Source organism: Lactuca virosa, chromosome 4 (assembly GCF_052849685.1).
Source record: "Lactuca virosa cultivar CGN04683 chromosome 4, Lactuca_virosa_CGN04683_v6, whole genome shotgun sequence".
In the NCBI taxonomy this organism is placed as follows: Eukaryota; Viridiplantae; Streptophyta; class Magnoliopsida; order Asterales; family Asteraceae; genus Lactuca; species Lactuca virosa.
In genome coordinates, this window is record NC_136429.1 from 62,132,404 (window position 1) to 62,152,800 (window position 20,397).

Consider the following 20,397-nt stretch of genomic DNA (forward strand, 5'->3'; position numbering starts at 1 on the left):
GCCGACGATGAAGCTTGTTATTGCAAGGTATGTGGCTGAGTGTGTGACATGTGCAAGAGTGAAGGCACAATATCAGAAACCATACGGGAGTTTAGAACCTTTACCTGTGCCGATGGGTAAACGGGAAGACATTGCTATGGATTTTGTCACTAAACTGCCCAGAACAAAGAATGGTCACGACTAGAGGTGCACAAAACCTGAATCCGATCCGATCCGATCCGGTTTCGCTTACATCATCAAAAATCCGATCCGGTCAAAATCCGATCCGGTTCCAACCAAAATCCGAATCCGATTCTAATCCGATTTGAAATCGGTTTAAACCGATTTTAGTGGGTTTTAATCGGATTTTGGGGCGGATTTGGATCCGGTTTTTAGCGAATCCGGTTTACGATCCGGTATCAAATCCGATTTGGAATATAGGATTAGGATCTGATTGAAAATCCGGTTTTAAATCCGATCCGATCCGGTTTGGTCAAAACCGATTTTGACCCAATCCGGTTTCGGATTGGATCCGGTTTTGAATAGTGAAACCGGTTTTTGTGTGCATCTCTAGTGACGACATGATTTGGGTGGTCGTTGATCGCTTCACTAAGAGTGCGCACTTCTTAGCAGCCAATGAGAAATGGTCTATGTATAATCTTGCAAATTCTTACATGAAGGAAATTGTGACGCTTCACGGTGTTCCGTTAACGATTGTATCGGATCGTGACAGCCGTTTCACCTCAAGGTTTTGGAAAAGTCTACAAGAGGAATTGGGTACCAAGTTGTGTTTAAGTACAGTTTACCATCCACAGACTGATGGGCAAAGCGAACGAACAATACAAACGCTTGAAGATATGTTGAGAGCATGTACCGTGGAATTCCAAGGCAACTGGGATGAACATTTGCCTTTGGTAGAATTTTCCTACAATAATAGTTTCCACTCGAGAATAAAGATGGCACCTTATCAAGCTTTGTACGGACAAAAGTGTCGTACGCCGTCTTGTTGGCTTGAGTCTGGGGAAAAGCAGTTTATGGGACCGGAGATAGTCCATCAAACTGTTGAAAAGCTGAAAATAATCAGGGAAAGAATGTTAGCAGCTCAGGATCGTCAAAAGAGCTATGCTGACAAAAAGTGAAGACCGATGACTTTTAAAGTTGGAGATTCGGTTTTACTTAAAGTCTCGCCATGGAAGGGACTTATAAGGTTTTTGTAAAAGGGGAAAACTGAGTCCAAGGTTTATTGGACCGTTTAAAGTTTTTCAGAGGATTGGGAACCAAGCTTACAAGCTCGAATTACCCGAAGAACTGAATGGAATTCATAACACTTTTCATGTGTGTTACTAGAGGAAATTCACGGGAGAAGTTCCCGACATGATTCCACTTTCGGAACTGAGAATTGATGAGAAGAAAAGGTTAATTGAAGAACCAGAGGCAATCGTTGACCGAAAGACTAAGAAGTTACGACGCAAGATGGTCGAGTTAGTGCTTGTCTGATGGAAACATGCGAATGGGTCAAATCTCACCTGGGAAATGGAGAGTGACATGATGAGTTGCTATCTGCATTTGGTTGTTGATGTGTGATTCCGGGGACAGAATCATCCTAAGGTGGAGATAATTGTAACGCCTGCTTTTCTGTGCTAGGCATTAACATTGATGTAATAGTCTAGGTTAACCTTTGTAACTCGTTTTGAAATAATAGGAATGTATTATTTGAGTATTATGTGTTTTATGCTTAATTGTTGTGATTTAATTGAATTAAGGATAAAAATAAGCGTCAAAATAAAATGTTAGATAAACCTGATATCGATACATGAAGACGTAGTGGTCATGACAAGGTTTCCGAATATATAAAGAATGCCGAAATCCGAGTTATAATGAAGAAGTTATGACCTGTCGAAGTTTCTTGACAGAACCCGCACGACGCCGAATGACGTAAAATACGAATTCAAGATAGAGTGATATTTAGCCTTAGTGTTCTAAATGAAAGTTGTATAGTTCGTTAAACCGAGGGCGTGCATGAAAAGAACGTCTAAATCTGACTTCGTATGAGGAAGTTATGATTTTTCGAAGTTTCAGCTTAGCAGTATGCAGCCCGAAGTTCAATTTTGAGATCGAGTGATTTCTATCCGAAAGAATCTAAACGAGAATTGAAGATATCGTCGGTAGTAGTCCAACGATTAAAAGACACACGAAAACGGACGTCAGATGAAGAAGTTATGATTTTCTAACAGAGTTTTCCTGTCTCGACCTACTAAAATAATATAATAAAATTATAATAAAAATTACCTCAAAATTAGCCGACGGAGTCTAAACAAGAGTTGTAGAGCATAATCTCACCTACGCGTGGATATAAAGAACGTCGAAAACGGAGATCGTATGCGAGAGTTATGAATTTTTGAATTTCGAGGCACGCACAACGAGGAGGGAACGCCCCGCGTTCAATTGGGGAACACACCGCGTTCAGTGCTTGGCTCCAGATTGGCCACGTCGATGCTGACTCAACAGATAAGAGATAAAATCGGAACCCCGCTCCTAAGCACCGCGTTCGAAGGGAACGCCCTGCGTTCGTTTGGGGAACGCCCTGTGTTCGCGACAGACTTCACCCTATAAATAGATCACAAAGGGCAGCCGTTTGTGGTTGCCAAATCTCTTCTCTCTCACCCTTATTTCATCGATCTACGTGAAAATTATACCGCCGAAGCACCGGTATCATCCCGAGACCCGAAGCGAGTCCTGAAGCCCCGAAGATCCCGAGAAGTAAAGTTTCCGAGCCGAAGCTCTGCCCGCGAGAAGCCCGGTGTGTGAAGATCTTCCGGTTTCACCGAAGAATACTACTTTTAGAGCCATAGTGCTGCCCGATCATCTTCTGATCAAGTGAGTGCATAGTCTCTTTCATAAACATGATTTAATACAAGTATTGTTGAATGTATTAAGTATACATTTTATGTGAGTGTATATTCCCTTTCTTCTAACACATAGATATGAAGTATCTACTTTAGAATACGTGTTACGTGTGTATAAATATACGTGTATATATATGTTATCTGTTTATTTGGAATGAGTATTGAATGAGTATCTTATCAGTTTTTAAGTTGCATATGAATGCATATGTATGTTGTTATCTACAAAAATGTTGGGTAGAACTTAGGTAGATAGTTGATGTGTGATAAACTGATGAGAGGCCTCGATGTGATTGTGATCTAGTCGTCCAGCAGAATATGGATGACGACCACAGACTTTTCTAGACAGTTCAGTGGAACGCTGGCAGGCTCATAACCTGTAGGTGTAGTGAACTTGGGTTTTCATTTGCTGTATTCTATCCCCTCATGGTTGCCTTAGGATATTCATTGCTGAGGAAACCCCTTTGCAGTAGTGTCCGTCCCGATGAAAATCCTAGATTAGGTCCCTTGTAATAGTTGTTGTCATAGGGACGTAAAGTGAGGATAACGGGAATGGGTAATCGGGTTATTGTTGGTTGGTGAAATTAAATATAATTATTTATTGTGGGTTGAAAACCCTATATGCTCACCAGGCTCCCAAGCCTGACCCACTGAGTTTCTTTGTATTACAGGTAGTGGCGCGAGAGCATAAGTTGAAGAACTTGTGAAGATGTTTTTGTTTATAGACCAGTAGTTGTATATAACTATCTAAGGTCTATATTTTATTGTTTATGCTTTTGTGTCTGTATCGGAACATGACATCCCGAGTTTTGATATATAATGAAAATACATTTCTTTAAGAAATGCTTTGATAAATCTTATTTTATCATGTAATGTTTTTGGGGACAAATTCCGTAACTCTTTTAAATCAATGGATTTACTCTGAAATTATTTTAAAAGCATAAATGAAACCGGTCTTTTCTGGCCGTGATTTTGGGGATGTCACAGCACTCCCAGTAACTCCTCGGGAAAGACATACCGAAACTCCTATACAACCGGCACACTGCCCACATCTATCATGGTCTCAACCCTCGTATCTGAGATATATGCCAGAAATCTCGTACAACCTTGCTACAGAAATCTCCTAGCCCTCGCAGCTGAACAGAGGGTTGGCCCTTACGAGGCCTTCTCTCCATGAATAACCAGTTCTCCCCCACTTGGGGTTCGAACCTTCACCAACTGGCGCTCGCAATCGATCATGGCCCCATTGGCCCCCAACCAGTCCATCCCGACAATCACCTTTAGCCCTCGCAACGGTATTGGGTCTAGATCAACACGAAACCTCTCCCCAAGCACATTCAGGAGACAATCCTGATACGCCCTCGCAACACTTACAGTGCGGTCATCCGCAATCTCAACCTCAAGTGGGAAATCTAAAGTTCTCGGCGCATCTCGAAACTTCTTGCTATGATCAAGAGATACAAAATGATCGAGTAGCTCCCGAATCGAACAAAACGTGAGCCGACATACCATTGACCAAAAAGGTCCCTATACATAAGCACAATATACACATAACCAATGCAAAAAACCTAGAGCAGGGAGATAAAATATGTACCAGCCACAACATCTGGCGCTGCCCGAGCCTCCTCGGTAGTCAACTAAAATACGCGGCTCTTCACCACTAGAGCATCCGCCTTGGCGAGGCGGCCATCGGTAATCCTCATTGTGGTGGGCGCAGGCGCTACCACTGCTCCTCCCCCTCCCTGCAACCTTGGACAATTGACCATTTTATGGCCATTCTGGTTGTAGTGGAAACAAATCAAGCCCTTCTTGGGGCAATCCCTACTCACGTGGCCCTGCTGACTACACGTATAACATACCAGGCTCGTCCCCCGACAAACTCCACCATGATATCTCCCACATTTGGCACACCGGCCACGACCCTGCTGGCCCCTTATGGATGAATCTGAGGTCTTAGGCTTTTTAGCCTGACCTACTGTTGTATGTGCCTGCCCAGGCTTCCCCTTGGTGCGGAAGTCCAACTCCATCTCCCGCTTACGGGCCTTCTCCACCATCTCATTCATGGCTTTGCACCCTGTGAAGCTCACAAACTCCCGGATATCATCCCTGAGCATGGAATGATACCTTGTCCGCCTCATATCCTCGTCTGTGGCATACTGTGGGATCAACAATGATCGTTCCCGAAACTTGGCGGTATTCTCCGCCACAGTCTCCGTGGTCTGCTGGAGCTCCTGGAACTCCCTCACCAACCTATGCACCTCAATAGCTGGTGCAAACTCCAAATCAAATCGCCGAACAAACTCGGCCCATGTCATCTCAGCCACACCGGGTGCTCCCACCTGACTAGTCACCTCTCCCTACCAGTCTCAGGCTCTGTCTCTCAGCATACATGAAGCGAAACCTGATGGGTTTTGAGCACTCTAACAACCTTAAGGTGCACATACAACCATAAATTCTTTGGATATATGTTTTCTCTAATTATACATGCAATTTTATTTTCCAAAGCATTATCCTAACTAGCATACAAAGCATGGGTACTTGTATAACAAAAAACTAGTTAGATGACATACCTTTTCTTGTAGCTTGTCAACTTGGACCTTTAAGATCCTAGCATCCCAAATGTGATGCCTCAAATGCTTCACAAAACACCATCAACAATGGAGGACTTGAGAGAAGATTACTTGCACACAAAATCGGCTATGCTCTTCCAAAGATCACTAGTAGTCGATTTCATGAGCTAAGGGACTCCATTTATAATGTGGAAAGGATTAGGGTTACATTCATGTAAACCCTAATGTGCATGAACTTTCATCTTACTTAGGGTCCATGGGTTAAACCTCCATGGACTATCCATAGACTACCCTGGTTGTTTAGCCCAGCCTAAATAACTGATATGTGCATATTTAGCTATATATTTAGTATAGATTTTCATTATTTGTTAGCTAATTATTTACATATTATGGATAAAAGGTACTTAATAGTGTTCAAATTGTATTTCAGTCCAAAAGATATGCTCGGAAGCAAAAGGAAGCAGGAGAAGCAGTTGGAAGTTCGGGAGTTGAAACAAAGAAGAAAAATGCCAAAAACAAGAAGGACTCGGCGCGTCAAAGCCTGACTCGACGAGTTGGATCGAAGATTCGCGAAGCTCTAAAAGTCCTTGCCGTACACGGATTTTTAATGAGGGACTCGACGATTTGGGACCTTGACTCGACGAGTCACCTCTGTTTCCAGAAAACTATAAATAGAGAGTTTGAGATCGAGATGGAAACTTCTTTGGAACCCTAGGAGGCTCAGATTGCGATTGAAGGTACTGCTAGACCGAGAGAAGCTGAGGAATCAACCCTAAGTACGATTTTGAAGAGGATTAAGGCAATTCTCGTTTATTCTTAGTTTAAGCTTTTAATTGAATCATGTTTTCACTAATTGAATTCGTTTTTGAGTTTGTTTTTACTGCAATTATGAGCTAAAAACCTTTGTCTTCTGTTTAGGGTAGATTGTGACAACCCGAAATTTTCATCCAGTGCTATTATTCAAAACAATTAAAGTTAGACTCATTTTTGCTATTTTCTAGCTTTGTTTTGAGTCATTTGAGTGTTCTAAACCTAGTAGCTTCAAGTTAGAAGTTTAGATTTGAGTCCCGCAAGCTCACCTGACACAAAAATTGGCCAAACACTCCAACTCGAGGAGTGCACGGCCGTACACCTGGGTGTGCGGCCGCACACCCCTCCTCCGGCAGCACACTCTCGTCTGGCAGCACACTCATGTCTATAAGATAGAGTCTTGGCCTTAACTAAATCCTTTTCACCCACCTAAGGCAAGAACTCGTTTTCTCTCAACTAACTCCCGATTTTTCAGCTAGATCTTCAAGTGGTAAGTGTTCTATCCTTTGATTTGTTGATTCCTTACTCCATCTAGTGTAAATCACTGATTTCATTCATGAAATCACTCCATTTTAGTAGATCTTCAAGTGTTCTTCAGTTTCACCAAGAACACCAAGAACACCTACTAAGTTCTTGGGCTCCAAACACCCCTATAGGCTTCTACATTGTAAGTATCCTACTCCTACATGTTAATTGCTAGGTTTGAACCATTGAAAACGCCCAGAACTTGATCTGCAAGGAGTGTGCGGCCGCACACACTCATGTGGCCATACACCCCTTATTTTGGTGCTTTAAGACCTCAAACTCAAGTAGTATTCTAGCACATGATCAAAGACACTTAGGGGATACAAGATATGACCTTGGAAATACGTTTTGGACCATTTTTGCTAGGAGTGTGCGGCCGCACACTCCATCGCCGCACACACCATGTGTAACCGCACACACCCTTTTAAAGGTCCAAAATAGCAACAAACTTCCATTCCGGCTAAGCAATGGTCAAAACACCTTCCCTAGAACATTCCGAAGGCTTGGAAACATGTTTTTGACACACTTCATAGTGAGTGTGCGGCTGCACACACACTTGGCCGCACACTCTGGCCGCACACACACAAAACCCATGATTTTGTGGCCTTACACTCCAATATAGGGCCATACACCCCTTATGTGCAACCATATGGGTTGGTAACACTTAATTCTAAGTGTTTTTTTTATGTCTTTAAGGCATGTCCCCATCACCATTAGTGGTTATATACATTGAATGTATTCATATATGTGTAATTATATTTTAAATAGGATTCGTTTGTTCTCAAGACTCCAATTGACACCCAACAATCTTATATCGATCTTTCATTCAAGTTACTCGCTACAGGTGAGTTCATACCCCTTAATCAACCTTTGAAATGATTTTAAATGTTTTTATGGGGGTGGGGGGGGGGGGGAATACAAGTTGAAACAATCTACTTATTGCATTAATCACACGTGATTAATAACTAGAACAAACAGAAAGATTTTCTATTACTTTCAATTTGTTATCAGACTTATGGATTTCAAACACTTCAAAACATTTTATTAAACTCTTTTAAATGCTAAATCCTTTATCAAACTCTTTTAAACTTAAATTATTTTCAAACTCATATCTATACATATATATTTATATAAGTAAGGTTTGAAGGACTTAGGACTGATTACTCACTTTATTTCCTGTTCCTTGTTTGGTTGTGGACTTAGGGTATCTTGTTATTTGTCCGAGTGTTGTTGGAACCTTAATTATATATCGTATATATGTGTTAGGATATAAAGGCTTTCACTTCAGCTCAGTACCTTTGGGTAGCAAAAGCATACATACAACATTATTAATTAACTATAATAGGTATAGTTAAGAGATTACTACCCACTATTACTCTTACAACGACACATGCAAGAGTCATTACATTTACGAGTCATTACATACGTTCTATAATGAGAAACAATACATACTATACACTATACAAGAGGATATACTATACACTAGTACAGAGAAAACATTACTACACTATGACATACTATACAAACATTAAATACGATAACCAAAATGTGACATACTACTTCTTGATACGACACTACATTGTTGTATCACATTGTAACCAGAGTCTCCTGGAGGGAGAGCAAGCATTGTGTGTATAGATCTATACGGGACAGATACTCCCACACCCCGACTGCTAGCTACAGTCCTAACCGGTAAGGCCAAGGGGTGACAGAATGTTACCTCACTACATATGACACCAGAGGGTCATCAGTTATTCAATCGTCGATTAGCATGGTTACATACGAGTTCACATTTAAACCTTTAATTAACCGACTAATAATTAAAGGCAAACAGACTCCCCGAGGTGTATTGTACGTTTAATTCTACCTGGAGTCTGCATTTTTATCACTTCATAGGCAGCAGCGACACTGCTGAGGTTAAACATTATTTTCCCCTATTACATATAAATGTAATCATCTCACATAAACGATGACTTAAAATATATTTTATAATGATAGTTTCACTGGGGAAAACTCTTACATTTACAAAAGAACAAACATACGAATAGTCGGGTCTTGGTAGAAGACTACATTTTAGAAGAAAATATAGGATTTTCTAGGGAGTTCAACCATTTAAAAACATTTACAAACAACTACGAACATTTACATTACGTTGTTACAAACACTTTCATCCAAGGAATGACACTAAATACTTATGAACTCACCAGCGTTAATGCTGATAAACTCTTTCAAAATAACTTGTATTCTCAGGTCATTAGTAGGCAGGTACCGATGAAGGTTTTGAGAAGATGGAGCACATTCAAGACTCATCTTTTACTTTGATCATTCATTTTGGTGTCTTACAAACTATACAGAACACGCTTGTATTAAAATTATTCTATTAATGCAATGGATGTTGTTACTTGTTTACTACTATGCTTTGTTGTGATACTGTACATGACGTCCTCCACCCCAGAAGGTTTCCGCCGTTCCGGTTTTGGGGTGTGACAGATTGGTATCAGAGCATTGTTTATAGTGAAGCAAGTATATCAACCCATAAAAGATATACAAACTATAAAAGCATCGGGATTAAAACACTCTAACCAAGAATTTATACTTTTAAATAAAAAAATATTTAACTAAGTATACATACATCTATTCATACCAAGGTCAGTATCATACTAGGTCAGAACAAAAGTGTTACGATTGTTGAACAACACAATTAGGCTTAGAGACATATAGTCAAATCTAGGGGGATATAGCCTGATCAACTATATCTTCCGAGGAGTGACTAGCATGTGCCTAAGAATGATTATGGTGTTGCAACAAGTCTAAAAGCTTACAAATACCACTACAATGAGAACATTGGAACATAACATAAACCTAAAATACTATAGGACTATTTTGTGTTACTATAATTACTTATGTGCAAACTAAAAAGGGCCATCTTATAGTTACCATTATTAGTACGTCTATTAACTATTCTTTTCCCCTATTCTCGCGTAGATAACATGGCTGGCTTCCCTCTTCCCGGCGATCTGTATTTTCCCAACCAAGGCAATGGTGGGTGGCTCGATGATGAACCAGAAGAGGATCATCCAATCCCTTTGGATGATCACCTCGCAGAAGGCTTTTCGAATGACTCTGACTCCGAACCAGAGGTCAAAAACCTACCCCAAGAAGGTCAAGTCCCAAACCTCAACCCCTGTCCAACATTTCAAGGTCCCACACCCTTGTGGGCAACAAACTTGAACCGTTGGAGTGATGAGCAGGGTCAGCCTCTACCTTTCAACGGAGACCGAAGCTTTTACAATATAAGCGAGGGAGGCTCAGCTGACCGAGTCCTACCCATCATGGTCCATAGGATTGCTCCGAACGTCGAGCAAGGTCGTGCTGCCATCGACCGAGTGATGAAAGTGGACGCCAACTCTGGCGTTAATACGGTCCGCATTCGTCAACTCGAAGAGGCTATGGAAAGGACTAGGAGGACCAATGAGGCTCTGCAGCAACAACTAACTGCATCCCGAGCCGAAGTCATAGAACTCCGAGTGCGTCAGAGGGCGCATGAGCGACATCTTCAAGAAGTTGTGCGTCAACTGGCAGATCTGAGGGTTCGCCCGAGGGATACTCGTCGCCGGTAGAAGATGTCGACTCATCTTTTCTTTTGGGATAAGGAATAGCCTTTCTTTTCTGTGCTCTATGGAGCACTTGTCTGTAAAATATTCCTAACTTTTAAAGTACTCTAACTAGACTTCTAAGCTGCCAACATTTTCCTTTATGGTTTGATGTAAGACCTACTATTAGGTCATTTTTCCCGAACTCATTTTACATCATTAATACCAGTAATATTGGCAGTTATCTAATCTATGGGAAAGTCTTTACCTTTGTGTTTCCTTACTTTATTGTTATGCCTCTATCTGATAGTTTGGACTATGGCGATTTAGTCCATGAAACACTCTCATCATAATTTCAATTGATTCTTACCATTATCATCATCTCTATAAACTTCCAGTAAAAGATGCCGCCTCGCAAGCGTCCGACCAGAGGCACGCCTGTGAATCAAACTCCACCACCACCACCCCATCCGCAGTTCGATGCAGTGATATTTCAGGCAGCTGTAACCGCAGCTGTGACCGCAACCATGGCTCAAGTAAATTCTGCTGGTGCTAGTAGAGCTGGAACGGGCACCAACTCTAGCCATGGTGAAATCCAACGACATACACGGGAGTGCACCTATAAAGATTTCATCAGCTGCAAGCCAACGTACTTCATAGGAACAAGAGGGATCATTGCGCTGTCCCAATGGATCGAGAGAACAGAAGCAATCTTCGAGATGTGCTCATGCCCTGAAGGAAGCAAGATAAAGTTCGATGCTTGCACCTTCACCGAAAGGGCCTTGACATGGTGGAATGGCCATGTCAAATCACTCTCACTAGTTGCAGCTAACGCTATGGGCTGGGAGACACTGAAGGATCTAATGGCAAAGGAGTACTGCCCGAGGGATGAAATTCAGAAACTCTAGGGGGAACTGTGGAACCTTAAGATGAAGGGTTCCGACATAGTGGCTTATACGACCAGATTCAGCGACCTGGTGACCCTATGTCCCAACATGGTCCCCACTGAAGGCAAGAAAGTCGAGAGATACATCTGGGGTTTGGTGCCCCCATATCGAGGGAACGTTCTGGCATCGAACCCTGCGACCTTTGATAGTGCCAAGGAATTGGCCCAAAGGCTTATCGATCACGAGGTTCCTACTACTACAACAACAACCACAATAGGTGCCCCCGCATCAATCAAAGCAGCCGACAACAAAAGAAAGCGTTGGGACCGAAAGAAGGGCAAATCAGCTCAACCCTCTTCCAAGAACCAACAGACTTTGGTTGTCCATGCTGCCACCACCCCTGTTGCCCCTGTACCAGCCAAACCATATGCAGGGAGCCTACCCAAGTGCACCAAGTGCAATTTTCATCATAACAGCCCCTGCCGGGAAATGCACTGCACCAATTGCGACCGGAAGGGCCATACCGCTCGGTTTTGCAGAGTACCACCCAAACCTAACACCTAGGTCCCTGGTGCAGGAGTAAGCCAGGCCTGTTACGGGTGTGGCGAGACAGGGCACTTCAAAAGAAACTATTCGAAAGATGGGAATGCGGGAGGAGCAGGAAGACTACGTGCTATTGGCCACAATGAAGCCGTGGCAGACCCCACAGTAGTCACGGGTACGTTCCTTCTCGATAACTCATATGCATGTATCCTATTTGATAGTGGGGCTGAGAGGAGCTTCGTGAACCAAAAATTTAAACACTTACTTAATCGAGCACTGCAAACACTAAAAGAAACCTTCGTCTTAGAAATGGCCAACGGAAAGACAGAGAGTTCTAACGAGATTTACATAGGTTGTACCCTCACGCTAGATAATCATTCATTTCCAATTGATCTCATACCAGTAGCAATCAAGAGTTTCGATGTCATTGTGGGCATGGACTGGTTGAATCTCCATCGTACCGATATTCTGTGCTTCGAGACGGCAGTCCGCCTAAACCTATCGAATAACGAAACTTTGTTGATCTACGGAGACAAACCCAGTACGATCCTTCGTATCATCTCAAGTGTCCAAGCCTAGAAATACTTGCGAAAGGAATATCATGCATTCCTTGCACACGTATTCGATGTGAACCAGAAAACAAAATACCTAAAAGACCTCCCCGTAGTACGCGATTTTCCTGACATCTTTCCGGAAGAACTCTCAAGGTTACCCCCGCAACGTCAAGTCGAGTTCTGAATCGACTTAGTGCCAGGAGCTACCCCCATAGCCAAATCGCCCTATCGTCTAGAACCAGGTGAGATGCAAGAACTGTCGGGTCAACTTAGCGAACTGATCAACAAGGGTTTTATAAGACCAAGCTTCTCACCCTGAGGAGCCCCAGTCTTGTTCGTCAAGAAGAAAGACAGATCGTTCCGTATGTGCATCGACTATAGAGATCTCAACAAGCTTACGATCAAAAATCGTTACCCTCTTCCTCGCATAGACGATTTATTCGACTGGCTGCAAGGGGCGAGTTACTTTTCCAAGATTGATCTGAGATCCGGGTATCACCAGTTACGAGTGATTGAGGAGGATGTTCCGAAGACAGCCTTCCGAACTCGTTACAGACACTACGAGTTCGTAGTGATGCCATTTGGATTGACTAATGCGCCCGCAGTATTCATGGACTTAATGAATAGGGTATGCCATCCTTACTTGGATCAGTTCGTCATCGTTTTCATTGATGACATACTTATCTACTCCCGAAGTTAGGAGGAACATAACGACCATCTACGACAAGTCCTAGGAACCTTACGATCAGAGAAACTATATGCGAAGTTCTCTAAATGCGAATTTGGATCCGAAGAGTCGAATTCTTAGGACACGTGGTTAGCAAAGAAGGAATCCACGTGGACCCATCCAAAAATAAAGCTATTGAGAACTGGTCAGCACCGAAGACACCTACAGAAATTCGTCAATTTCTAGGCCTCGCTGGATACCATCGCAGGTTCATCCAGAACTTCTCTCGAATTGCAAAACCTCTTACGACATTGACCCAGAAAGGTGTGGCCTTTGACTGGGAAGAGAAACAAGAGAAGGCGTTTCAAACTTTTAAAAGAGCCTTATGCACCGCACCGATACTATCCCTCCCCGAAGGGATAGAAGACTTCGTAGTATACTGCGATGCATCCAACCAGGGGCTCGGATGTGTTCTGATACAACGAGGTAAGGTCATCGCCTATGCCTCAAGGAAGCTTAAGACACACGAGGTCAACTACACCACACACGATCTCGAACTAGGAGCAGTTGTATTTGCCCTGAAGATCTGGAGACACTACCTATATGGTACGAAAAGCACTATCTTTACATATCACAAAAGCCTACAACACATATTCAACCAGAAGGAGCTCAATATGAACAACGACGGTGGGTCGAACTACTCAATGACTGCGAATGCGAAATTCGTTATCATCCGGGTAAAGCCAACGTAGTAGCGGACGCCCTAAGTTGGAAGGGATATTCTGGTCGAAGAGTCAAGTCATTGACTGTGACTATTCATTCATATATGTCCACACAAATTAAGGAGGATCAGCTCGAAGCCTTGAAACCCGAGAAAGTGGCAGGTGAATCCCTGCGAGGAATGAATAAGAACTTAGAAGTCAAGGGTGGCGGAGCTTTATATTTCATGGACAGGATCTGGACACCGAAACACGGTGGCTACAGAGACTTAGTGATGAAGGAAGCGCACAACACTCGATATTCCGTCCACCCGGGTTCAGATAAGATGTATATGTATCTTAAAAAGTCATACTAGTGGCCTAACATGAAAGTAGAGATTGCTACCTTCGTAAGTAAATGCCTTACTTGCGCCAAGGTCAAGGTCGAATACTAGAAACCATCGGGTTTACTTCAGCAACCGGAGATACCTGAGTGGAAGTGGGAGCAGATCACTATGGACTTCATAACCAAGTTGCCCAAGACAACGGGTGGACTTGATACCATTTGGGTCATCTTCGTCAGATTAACCAAGTCCGCACACTTCCTGCCCATTAAGGAAACTGACAAGATGGAGAAGCTCACAAGAACATACATTAGGGAGATCGTACGACTGCATGGTGTTCCTATATCTATTATCTCTAATAGAGATAGTAGATTCACTTCGAGGTTCTGGCAGTCACTACAATGCTCCTTAGGAACGAGACTGGACATGAGTACAGCCTACCATCCACAGACCGACGGACAAAGTGAGAGAACTATCCAAACCTTGGAAGATATGTTGCGAGCCTGTGTGATCGACTTTGGGAAGTCATGGGATACTCACTTACCCCTTGTTAAATTTTCCTACAACAACAGTTATCACACTAGCATAAAGGCTGCTCCATTCGAAGCCCTCTATGGCCGGAAGTGCAGGTCCCCTCTGTGCTGGGCTGAGGTGGGTGACAGACAATTAGCTAAAGGATGAGTTCCTGACAACACTCTCACAGGTCCGGAGATCATTCAGGAAACAACAGAGAAGATCGTTCAGATTTGTGAACGATTGAAAGCCTCTAGAGACCGGTAGAAAAGCTACGCAGACAAACGGAGGAAACCTTTGGAATTCCAGGTGGGAGACCGAGTCCTTTTGAAAGTCTAACCCTGGAAGGGCTTGATACGCTTTGGAAAGCGTGGAAAGCTAAATCCAAGATACATAGGGCCTTTCGGGATTCTCGCTAGAATCGGCCCTGTAGCTTACAAACTGAACCTACCCCACGAGCTTAGTAACGTACATCCTACCTTCCACGTCTCAAACTTGAAGAAGTGCTTATCCGACGAGACTCTTGTAATCCCACTCGACGAGATCGAGATCAACGAGAGCCTCAACTTTATGGAAGAACCTGTGAAGATCATGGACCGAGAAGTCAAACGAACCAAGCGAAGCCGTATCCCGATCGTGAAGGTTCGCTGGAACGCCAAGAGAGGACCGGAATTCACTTGGGAATGCGAGGATCAAATGAAAATGAAATATGCTCATCTTTTCGTTTAGTGTTTATATAGCTTATTTGTTAAACTCTAATTTTGGGATGAAAATCTCTCTAACGGGGGGATGATGTGACAACCCGAAATTTTCATCTAGTGCTATTATTCTAATCAATTAAAGTTAGACTCATTTTTGCTATTTTCTAGCTTTGTTTTGAGTCATTTGAGGGTTCTAAACCTAGTAGCTTCAAGTTAGAAGTTTAGATTTGAGTCCTGCAAGCTCACCTGACAAAAAAAGTGGCCAAACACTCCAACTCGAGGAGTGTACGGCCATACACCTGGGTGTGCGGCCGCACACCCCACCTCCGACAGCACACTCTCGTCTGGCAGCACACTCATGCCTATAAGATAGAGTCTTGGCCTTAACTAAATCCTTTTCACCCACCTAAGGCAAGAACTCGTTTTCTCTCAACTAACTCCCGATTTTTCAGCTAGATCTTCAAGTGGTAAGTGTTCTATCCTTTGATTTGTTGATTCCTTACTCCATCTAGTGTAAATCACTGATTTCATTCATGAAATCACTCCATTTTAGTAGATCTTCAAGTGTTCTTCAGTTTCACCAAGAACACCAAGAACACCTACTAAGTTCTTGGGCTCCAAACACCCCTATAGGCTTCTACATTGTAAGTATCCTACTCCTACATGTTAATTGCTAGGTTTGAACCATTGAAAACGCCCAGAACTTGATCTGCAAGGAGTGTGCGGCCGCACACACTCATGTGGCCATACACCCCTTATTTTGGTGCTTTAAGACCTCAAACTCAAGTAGTATTCTAGCACATGATCAAAGACACTTAGGGGATACAAGATATGACCTTGGAAATACGTTTTGGACCATTTTTGCTAGGAGTGTGCGGCCGTACACTCCATGGCCGCCCACTCCATGGCCGCACACACCTGGCCGCACACACCATGTGTAACCACACACACCCTTTTAAAGGTCCAAAATAGCAACAAACTTCCATTCCGGCTAAGCAATGGTCAAAACACCTTCCCTAGAAGATTCTGAAGGCTTGGAAACATGTTTTTGACACACTTCATAGTGAGTGTGCGGCTGCACACACACTTGGCCGCACACTCTGGCCGTATACACACAAAACCCATGATTTTGTGGCCTTACACTCCAATATAGGGCCATACACCCCTTATGTGTAACCATATGTGTTGGTAACACTTAATTCTAAGTGTTTTTTTATGTCCTTAAGGCATGTCCCCATCACCATTAGTGGTTATATACATTGAATGTATTCATATATGTGTAATTATATGTTAAATAGGATTCGTTTGTGCTCAAGACTCCAATTGACACCCAACAATCTTATATCGATCTTTCATTCAAGTTACTCGCTACAAGTGAGTTCATACCCTTAATCAACCTTTGAAATGATTTTAAATGTTTTTATGGGGGGGGGGGGGAATACAAGTTGAAACAATCTACTTATTGCATTAATCACACGTGATTAATAACTAGAACAAACAGAAAGCTTTTCTATTACTTTCAATTTGTTATCAGACTTATGGATTTCAAACACTTCAAAACATTTTATTAAACTCTTTTAAAGGCTAAATCCTTTATCAAACTCTTTTAAACTTACATTATTGTCAAACTCATATCTATACAGATATATTTATATAATTAAGGTTTGAAGAACTTAGGACTGATAACTCACTTTATTTCCTGTTCCTTGTTTGGTTGTGGACTTAGGGTATTTTGTTATTTGTCCTAGTGTCGTTGGAACCTTAATTATATATCGTATATATGTGTTAGGATATAAAGGCTTTCACTTCAGCTCAGTACCTTTGGGTAGCAAAAGCATACATACAACATTATTAATTAACTATAATAGGTATAGTTAAGAGATCACTACCCACTATTACTATTACAACAACACATGCAAGAGTCATTACATTTACGAGTCATTACATACGTTCTATAATGAGAAACAATACATACTATACACTATACAAGAGGATATACTATACACTAGTACAGAGAAAACATTACTACACTATGACATACTATACAAACATTGAATACGATAACCAAAATGTGACATACTACTTCTTGCTACGACACTACATTGTTGTATCACTTTGTAACCAGAGTCTCCTGGAGGGAGAGCAGGCATTGTGTGTATAGATCTATACGGGACAGATACTCCCACACCCTGACTGCTAGCTACAGTCCCAGCCGGTAAGGCCAAGGGGTGACAGAATGTTACCTCATTACATATGACACCAGAGGGTCATCAGTTATTCAATCGTCGATCAGCATGGTTACATATGACACTACATTGTTGTATCACTTTGTAACCTCGAGGTGTATTGTACATTTAATACTACCTGGAGTCTGCATTTTATCACTTCATAGCCAGCAATGACACTGCTGAGGTTAAACATTATTTTCCCATATTACATATAATTGTAATAATCTCACATAAACGATGACTTAAACTATATTTTATAATGATAGTTTCATTGGGGAAAACTCTTACATTTACAAAAGAACAAACATACGAATAGTCGGGTCTTGGTAGAAGACTACATTTCAGAAGAAAATATCGGATTTTCTAGGGAGTTCAACCATTTACAAACATTTACAAACAACTACGAACATTTACATTACGTTGTTACAAACACTTTCTTCCAAGCAATGACACTAAATACTTATGAACTCACCAGCGTTAATGCTGATAAACTCTTTCAAAATGACTTGTATTCTCAGGTCATCAGTAGGCAGGTACCGATGAAGCTTTTGAGAAGATGGAGCACATTCAAGACTCATCTTTTACTTTGATCATTCATTTTGGTGTCTTACAAACTATACAGAACACGCTTGTATTAAAATTATTCTATTAATGCAATGGATGTTGTTACTTGTTTACTACTATGCTTTGTTGTGATACTGTACATGACGTCCTCCACCCCAGAACGTTTCCGCCGTTCCGGTTTTGGGGTGTGACATAGATGATTTTGTGAATATGGATTGATTTATGGTTAGAATTAATTTTAATTGGTGATATTGTTTTGCTAAGCCTGTTAAAGAACCTCATAGATTAATGACAACTATATTCTGTTAATAAATCAGTAATTCAGTTGTATGAACATCTGTTAGTTATTAATTTCATATGATTTATGTGACCACATAGTTATATGTCTAGGAATAATGAATGTGAAACTAGAATTAACTAGAAAATAGGTAAATTAATACGTGAGCTTGTGTGATACACCATCAACAAGAGTTTAATTGAATCACCAATTCAATTAAACATTACAAGTCTTACTTAACCCAAATTAATTAACTAGGGAACTTATTAATTTAGACAACTGGCCACTGCTTGAATTAATCTGTTTTCTAAGGATTAGCAATAACGAACGTGAAGCTAATCGTCTCAATCGGTAGCCAATGAAAAGTTAATCCAACATATTTACCATTAAATCAACCATAGGATCAAATGACTCAAACCTAGACAGAAGTCCTTTTTATCAATGAATTTGGTTGCAATTTAATTGTTTAGCTGCTTAATTAAGTGCTAGGTAAGTTTTAGTTAAGTTTCTAGTCTTGTAAAACTAGAGAAACCCCTCCTATTTTATTATTTGTTTTAGATAATATTAGTAATTAGTTTAATTTCCGTTCCCTGAGTTCGATACCCTACTTATTTAATTATACCACAATTGATAGGTCCACTGCCTTTGTGTGTTAAATTTACATTTGAAAAGTAGGATTAAAAACTAGTGCGTTTCACACACATCAAGTTTTTGGTGCCGTTGCCGGGGAACGGTTCTAAAATTTATTTTAATTGCTAGTATTATCGATCCTTTGTGTGAGAATTATCTTGCACAAAGTTATTTTTTTAGTAAATTAGTCATTAGTTCAAGTTTTAGTAGTTTTCTGTTTTTAGGATTTTTATTAAATTTTTTTTGTTTTCGCCTTGAACTCGCAGAGTGCAAACGAAGCTACTCGACAAGTCCATCACTGAAACTCAGTTTAGTTTTTATTTTATTTTTGTTCTTTTTACGCGTGTTTTCTGTTTTAATTGCAGTTCGTTTATGACCAGATGAGGAGGTACACCTTTGATTCCACCGCTTGAAGACCCGGAAGCAACCTTGAGGAAAAACAAAGGAAAGAACGTCGGAGAAACCGCAACGTCGAAGAATTCACCGTTGAAGAATCTAAAAGCTGTTTTTAGTAAGAAAAAGGACAAGAAAGTGGGAGAATCCAACAATTTTTCTGAGGCGAACGAAGACCCAAACAAGGACGATATCGTGTACGAATCCGAAAAAGAAGAAAGCGACTCCGAAGAAGGAAGCCCCATCGAGGGCGAATTAGCTAACCCCATGGCTAACATCGATGAAGTTCCCATGGGCGAATGGAAGAATAGGATACGTGACGATACCGGATCGGGACTAGTGCAACCCATCATTCCCGCAACTGCCACCTTTGAACTTAAAGGCCACATACTTTCTCAACTTAAGGAGATTCCATTCTACGGGAAGGATCATGAAGACGCATACAAGCATCTTGAAGAAGTCAATGACATAGCCGACTACTTCAATGTCCCTAATGTGGCTCGCGACACTGTCTTGCTTCGTATGCTACCTGTCACATTCAAGGGAGCTGCAAAGGATTGGCTGAAATTACTTCCCCCAGGATCCATGACTACATGGGCTAAAATGAAAGAAGAATTCATAGACCAGTTTTACCCTCCTTCATAAATAGCCAAGTTAAAGAAAGCCATAGCTAATTTTGAACAACAAGCTGGAGAGTCACTATATGAAGCGTGGGAAAGGTACAAAGGCTTACTAAGGAATTGCCCACATCACGATCTAAACATCCAACAAGAAGTCTCCATTTTTTATGATGGAGTAAATGTGACAACTAGGCAACTCCTTGATTCGCAAGGACTACTCACAAAGAAAGCACCACCGGTGATAAAGGCCCTAATTGAAGAATTCTCTAAGCACTCTAGAGAATATCATAACCCAAGGAATGAACTGAGTCGGGGGGCGGTGAACTCGGTTAATGATAGCATGGCAGCAATGATGGCTAAACTAGAGAATTTGGATCAAAGAATGACAAAGATGGACC

General features: G+C 41.6%; 1 non-coding gene across 1 annotated transcript; it reads right to left on the minus strand.

Moving 5' to 3' along the window:
* Positions 1–20,030: 20,030 nt before the first annotated feature.
* On the minus strand, positions 20,031–20,137 carry LOC145110330 (small nucleolar RNA R71). Its single transcript, XR_013709712.1, has one exon. It is a non-coding gene; the product is annotated as a small nucleolar RNA R71 (small nucleolar RNA).
* Positions 20,138–20,397: the final 260 nt, after the last annotated feature.